The sequence below is a fragment of the Herpailurus yagouaroundi genome, unplaced genomic scaffold, assembly GCF_014898765.1.
Source record: "Herpailurus yagouaroundi ecotype Mexico unplaced genomic scaffold, PumYag 221, whole genome shotgun sequence".
Classification (NCBI taxonomy): domain Eukaryota; kingdom Metazoa; phylum Chordata; class Mammalia; order Carnivora; family Felidae; genus Herpailurus; species Herpailurus yagouaroundi.
In genome coordinates, this window is record NW_024412452.1 from 168,222 (window position 1) to 175,245 (window position 7,024).

The 7,024-nt window shown below is 45.7% G+C and overlaps 1 long non-coding RNA gene across 1 annotated transcript in view; it reads left to right on the forward strand.

The window, feature by feature from the left end:
* Positions 1-6,580, forward strand: part of LOC121019167 (uncharacterized) — a 40,756-nt gene extending 34,176 nt beyond the window's left edge. The window contains exons 2-3 of the long non-coding RNA XR_005785486.1: positions 5,908-5,978; positions 6,435-6,580. This is a non-coding gene — a long non-coding RNA (uncharacterized LOC121019167). The remainder of the gene's footprint in view (positions 1-5,907; positions 5,979-6,434) is intronic.
* Positions 6,581-7,024: the final 444 nt, after the last annotated feature.

Consider the following 7,024-nt stretch of genomic DNA (forward strand, 5'->3'; position numbering starts at 1 on the left):
AAGTCGGACGCTTAACCGACTGCGCCACCCAGGCGCCCCGTAATTTTTTATTCCAATGAAAAAATGTAAGTAAAGCTAGAGAGGCAGACTCAGGGTTCGAATCCAAGCTGTCCCCTGATCCCAGGCTCATCTCTGGAATCACCTGTAGAGCAGAGCCACAACCCAAGGTTGCTGAGTGAGGACAGTGTGGGAAGAGCGTCTCAGGAGTCTGGTGGTGGGAATGAACACTGAGCCACGAGGTGGGTGGGAATGAACACTGAGCCACAAGGACCTTCCAGGCAAGGGGACTTTGAGGGAAGAGAACAAAGCTTTCAAGTGTATTAGAGACAAACTCTGGGCTGGAGGGCTCGGGCAGGCAGGCAGGCAGGTGCTAGGGGGTGAGTGGAGAGGTGAGGAGGAAGCAGCAAAAAGGGCAAGGGACTGAAACTTGATTCTGAAGGATTGGGAAGCCGGTGCTTGAGGAGAATGATCTAGATAGCAGTTCCCAAAGTGTGGTTCAAGGACCCCCCTCCAAGGGTGTTCAAGACCCTTCCAGGGGGACTGTGCATTTAAAACTATTTTCACAACAATGTTAAAATATTATTTGCTTTCTCTGTCCTCATGCTGAGTGTGCAGTGGAGCTTTCCAGAGGCTATGTGGCATGGGATGGTATCACCACTCTGATGTTAACATGTAATGGGTTTCTTTTTATTGTATTTTATTGTATTTTATTTTGGGAGGTTCTTTTTTTTTTTTTTTTTTTTTTAAATTTTTTTTTTTCAACATTTATTTATTTTTGGGACAGAGAGAGACAGAGCATGAACGGGGGAGGGGCAGAGAGAGAGGGAGACACAGAATCGGAAACAGGCTCCAGGCTCTGAGCCATCAGCCCAGAGCCCGACGCGGGGCTCGAACTCGCGGACCGCGAGATCGTGACCTGGCTGAAGTCGGACGCTTAACCGACTGCGCCACCCAGGCGCCCCAGGGAGGTTCTTTTTAATGAGTGAATTAACATTTCTACAATTTCCCACTTTAATACTGAATGCAGTAAATACTGATAGACATAACCACATAAACAAAACTCTTTGGGAGCCTCAATAATTCTAGCACGTGCTAGTATACAACTCTGTGTGTGCGCACGTGTCTGTGTGTATGTCAGTGAATAAACGTGCTTTTTTTCTGGACTGGGACTCCAAAGTCCCGTCAATTCTCGTCAATTCTCCAAGTGCTGATACACCAAACATAAAAGTGGTAAATGATCAGCTTGAAGAGGCAGAAAAACTGAACACCATGACGGATCAACAGTCCACCAAGAGGTGGGTTTTGGGGGCAATGACGGGGCTTTACACGGTAACGTAATCCCTTTGTTTGCCTCCAACCTGGGAATAATAATACAGTTCTATTTATGTCAGCAGGAAGGTATATGTGAAAACATTTTGCACATCAGAGATGACTCAGAGACCATCAAAATCTTTGCCAGTGTTTGTTTCTAAAACACATGAAATTCAAGTTCCTGAGACCTTTGCGCCTTGACCTCTACCCTGGCTGCAGTGAGGAGAGAAAGTATGAAGTCTCGGGCTGGTGTTTGCAGTTTCCCTTGCAGCCACACTCTGGATGACCGAACCCAGAGAGAAGATGAGATGTGGGCTTGTCTGGCCATCGGGGTAATACCTGCACGTTCACACATCACTTGTTCTTGTGTTGTTTGGCCGAGGGCCTACCTGGCAGCTTAGCTAGCTCCTGCCTAGAAATGGGATGAGATGAGAATAGGCCAGGACTTGTTACTTGCTCCCAATGGAGCCTTTCCCAGACACTTAACTTCCCTCTCTCACCATAGGTGGCTTGCACAATTACTTCAATATCCTTCCTATGGGCAATGATACTCTTACTTTCCTATGCTTCTTCTGCAGGCCTTGGGGTATTGAATATTTAACAGGGGTGTGCCCAGGCCAGGCTGAATGTGAGGAAGGGACTGGGATCAGGACCCAGGCCTCTCTGGGCAATGATTTTCAGGCAAGTTAAGAATATTGAGTGCCGGGGGTGCCTGGGTGGCTCAGGGGTGCAAGCGTCTGACTTTGGCTCGGGTCATGATCTCGGTTCGGTGAGCTCGAACCCCAGGCTCTCTGGGTCAGCATGGAGCCTGCTTCAGATCCTCTGTTTTCCCCTCTCTGCCCCTCCCCAAGTCTCTAAATAAATAAGTAAATAAATATTTGGGGCACCTGGGTGCTCGGTCAGTTAGGCTCAAGTCATGATCTCACGGTTCTTGAGTCTGAGCTCCGCATCGGCTCACTGCTGTCAGTTCAGCGCCCACTTCAGATCCTCTGTCCTCCTCTCTCTCTGCCCCTCCCCTGCTCTCTCTTTCTCTCAAAAATAAATAAGAAACACTAAAAAAATGATGAGTGCCAAGTGGCCCATGAAAACTGGAGCTCCCCCTCAATAAAGGTGGCAGTTGAGGAAAAAGAGCCATAAAACCACACTGATCTCTATTTTATTTTATTTAAAAAAAAAATTTTTTTTTTAACGTTTATTTATTTTTGGGACAGAGAGAGACAGAGCATGAACGGGGGAGGGGCAGAGAGAGAGGGAGACACAGAATCGGAAACAGGCTCCAGGCTCTGAGCCATCAGCCCAGAGCCTGACGCGGGGCTCGAACTCACGGACCGCGAGATCGCGACCTGGCTGAAGTCGGACGCTTAACCGACTGCGCCACCCAGGCGCCCCTCACTGATCTCTATTTTAATGAAAACACCTTCTTTACTGATAACAAGCTTAGGACGGTTGAGTTGGGCAAATTCCTAACAATACTTCCTCCGAGTTCTAAGGCAGCTTTCGTTCGTAAATGCCAGGTATGAATTTCTCAATGTTGTACCTTCATGAAACATAGCAAGTTTAAACATAACCATTCTACTACTGCCCACCTCTGAATTCGATCTTATGTCCTGAAAATGGCTAAGACCTTTCAAGGTGTTAATTAATCTTTCAATAGCTTTCTATTTAATAGCTGGAAACTTGACCAAGCTATGTGATCCTTATAAAACCTTAGACAGTTTGGGAGCCAGTAAGAAGATGAAGTCCAACAGATGTGAGTTTGGATTAGCTGGTGACCTAATAGTTGGTAAGCTATTTAACATCTTTAAGCCTTGGTGTCCTCACTTGTAAAAGCATACTCACAATGTATTCAATAAATACAACTGGCACGTTTAACACATGCTGGCCACTCTTCTAGGCACCAGGCATACCAGGGTAAAAACAAGACAGACATGACCCCTGCTCTCATTGAACTTCTTGCAGGACGTGGATACTAAACAAAGATTACCTAATTAGGTCGTTAATTCCCTTTGCGGTCACAGCAGCCACCTCCGCAGATGTGAGCATAAAAGAGGCAAGCAAATTCAAAACTGGTGTCCCAATGCTATTTATTAGTTTTGCTAACAGTCCTAAGTGGTATAGACACGTGTTGTGAATTAGTTCCTCCTTTAGTGTTTGCATAGATTTACATGGTTAGAAGCAACAGCAGGCCTGTGATTTGGATGTGTGTCCTTTACAGATAAGAAGACAAGCATTCCTCCCGTGTGGGGGCTAGGGGCTTAACCTAAGGCAAAAAGCTGAACTTGTTGCTAATTGTTGTCAAGAAGAACACTTTAGCATTAACATTAACTGGACTGGCAGTGTTTACCTTATGAGCCCCAGAGCCTCAGGCGAGTGGAAGGTGTGGGCACAGAGTTTTGCAAAGGTTCTCTGAATATGGATGTGCATCAAGTATTGTCCGCAGAGTGAAAGTGTGTTGTTTTACCACATATGGACATGACTATAATCTGTGTAGGTGCTGATGTGATTAATGCAGTATAGATTCCTTGAAATAAATTGTTGAAGTCTTCCCAGCCTTTTTTAATTACATACTTTGCCAGTCAATTCTTATCCTGCCTCTTTCTGGCTTAAACCCTTTAACAGCTCTTCATTGCTCAGGGTAAAGTCCAAATTCCCTCCCAGGCACTGCCCGATTCTGCTGACCTCTCTTGGCATGTTCACTCCTCCCTCCTACCCCTGTCTATCCACCAAGTCCTAACACGAAGGCTCTTTCAGGCCATGGCTCGGAGCACTCACTGCTCAACTCAATATTTGTTCTGGCATGAACAGATCCAGTGCTCCTGAGTGGTAAAAAAATATCCACCCTTCCGGCAGGCATCATGCCCTTTGAGATGGGCATGGGTCCACTCGGGCACCGGCTCAGGCAGGTCTCACCTTGGGCCAGTGAGTGCTCGCCTAGACTGCCTCTCCCCTAGACTCCTGTGCACTCTCTCTCTCCACTTCTCTCGCTGGGAGTCATCGAGGCCCAGGCAGAGGTGAAGTCCCCCTAACTTCTTCCTCTGCATGCACTGTTGCAGCAACCCTGCCTTGCTGTCTTTCCAAACAAGTGCGTGAGCCATTTTTTGAAGTAAAGCCATTTTCCCTTCAAGGGTTTCAAAAAGAAGCAATCTTGGAAGTCACAAAACTTCTTTATGTCAGTTTTCCATGGACTCTCTTCAATGTTATACGGAAACCCAAGTCCATAATGGCCATGCCTTTACATGGCTATGCATGAGAATTATTCAAATCCCTGGGGCAAGAGTCATTGATAAAGATGAGGAGAGACATTTTTTACTCTTCTCCCCACCCTAAAACCCTCCAAAGAATGAAAAAGAGAAACAACTCCATCTTTTTTTTTTTTTTTTTTTTAATGTTTACTTATTTTTGGGAGAGAGAGAGAGAGAAAAGCGTGAGCGGGGGAGGGCAGCGAGAGAGAGAGACACAGAATCTGAAGCAGGCTCCAGGCTCTGAGCTGTTAGCACGGACGGAGCCTGACTCGGCTTGAACTCATGAACCACGAGATAGTGACCTGAGCTGAAGGCGGACGCTCAACAGACTAAGCCACCCAGGCGCCCCCAAATCCATCTTTTAAAAGAAGAGAAAAAAGAGAGTAATCACTCCATTTTTTTGTGAAATTTCATGCTAACAAAAGAATGTACTTAACATATATGAACAATTTAACTAATAGAAGTTAAATGAACACATGTACCTACCAACCTGCTTTAAAAAAAAATCTGACTCAAGTAGTGCCTTAGAAAGGTCCTGAGTATGGGGCGCCTGGGTGCTTCAGTCGGTTGAGCGGCCGACTTCGGCTCAGGTCATGATCTCGAGGTCCGTGAGCTTGAGCCCCGCGTTGGGCTCTGTGCTGACCGCTCAGAGCCTGTTTCGGATTCTGTGTCTCCCTCTCTCTGACTCTCCCCCGTTCATGCTCTGTCTCTCTCTGTCTCAAAAATAAATAAATGTTAAAAAAAAAAAAAAAAAGTCCTGTGTAGGCTTGTCCAATCATATCCCTTCCTCTCCCTCCAAGCAGTACCTACTATCCTGAATTCTGATTTAATCATTCCCTTCTTTTTCTTTAGAGATTTGTTCATGTATGTTTTCCTACACATATATTGCAAGTTGAGGGAATTTTTGCACTTACGGAAATCACAGAATGTATATTCTTCCATGACTTTTTTTTTTTTTTTTTTACTGTATGTTTTTAAGACCCATCAATGCTGCTGTGTGCAGCTACATAGTTCACTCATTTATTTTTTATTTTTTTTAATGATTATTTTTGAGAAAGAGACAGAAACATAGTGTGAGCGGGGGAGGGGTAGAGAGAGAGGGAGACACAGAATCTGAAGCAGGCTCCAGGCTCTGAGCTGTCAGCACAGAGCCTGACACGGGGCTCGAACTCACAAACTGTGAGGTTATGACCTGAGCCAAAGTCAGCTGCTTAACCGACTGAGCCACCCAGGTGCCCCTAGTTCACTCATTTTTATCGATGAATTGCATTCCATTGTTTTAATATGTGACCCTGTATTTACTCACACTCCTTGTAGCTATCATTTGTACGTTTCCTGCTTTTTGTTATTACAGCTGGTATTGAACATCCTTGTACCTGTCTCCAGCTTCTATGACATGAAGAAGCTGTTGACTGCCAAGTAAAGGTAAGGGCATTGTTCTGGAAAAGCCCATCTTAATGGTTCATTGTTCAGAACCATAAGGCAACATTTGGAATGACTCCAGAGAAGTAACTCCAGCCTTCAGGATGTAGTCAGTAAGGAGGAGGAAATAGAGAAGTCAGGTATAAGTGCCATGTTCATTATCTATGTCCAAGCCTCCTACCTGAGGGAATCTGCTAGAGGTGAGGGGGGATAAAGGAGGCGGGAAGAGGGAACAGTAATTATCAACAGTAACAGAAAGCCTGGTATGCACTGAATGTTTGTGTTCCCTCAAAATTCCTATGTTGAGACCTAATCCCTGAAGTTATGGTATTTGGAGGTGGGGCTTTTGGGAGGTGATTAGGTAATGAGGGTGAAAGCCTCATGAATGAGATTAGCGCCCTTTTAAAAGAGACCCCCCCCCCCCCCAGAGAACTCTCTCACCCTTTCTACCTCATATAGACACAGAGAGAAGATGCCCATCTATAAACCAAGAAGTGGGATCTCATCAGACACCTAATCTGCCGGCACCTTGATCTTGGACTTCCCAGCCTCCAGAACTGTTGAGAAATCAATGTTTGTTGTTCAAGCCCCCCAGTCAGTGGTGTTTTCTTTTTCTTTTTTTTTTTTTTTAATTTTTTTTTTCAACATTTTTTATTTATTTTTGGGACAGAGAGAGACAGAACATGAACGGGGGAGGGGCAGAGAGAGAGGGAGACACAGAATCGGAAACAGGCTCCAGGCTCTGAGCCATCAGCCCAGAGCCCGACGCGGGGCTCGAACTCCCGGACCGCGAGATCGTGACCTGGCTGAAGTCGGACGCTCAACCGACTGCGCCACCCAGGCGCCCCAGTGGTGTTTTCTTATAACAGCCCAAATAGACTAAGACAAAGTCTATCTTAGGGAGTATTACCACATTGATTTCCTACATCCTGGAAACTAGGGGAATGTGGCCCCAGACAAAGCAAAAACAGATTTGGGGACAATGCTCAAAGAAAATAAATAATTTAAAACTGTGGTCTGTCGAGAGGCACCTGGGTAGCTCAGTTAGT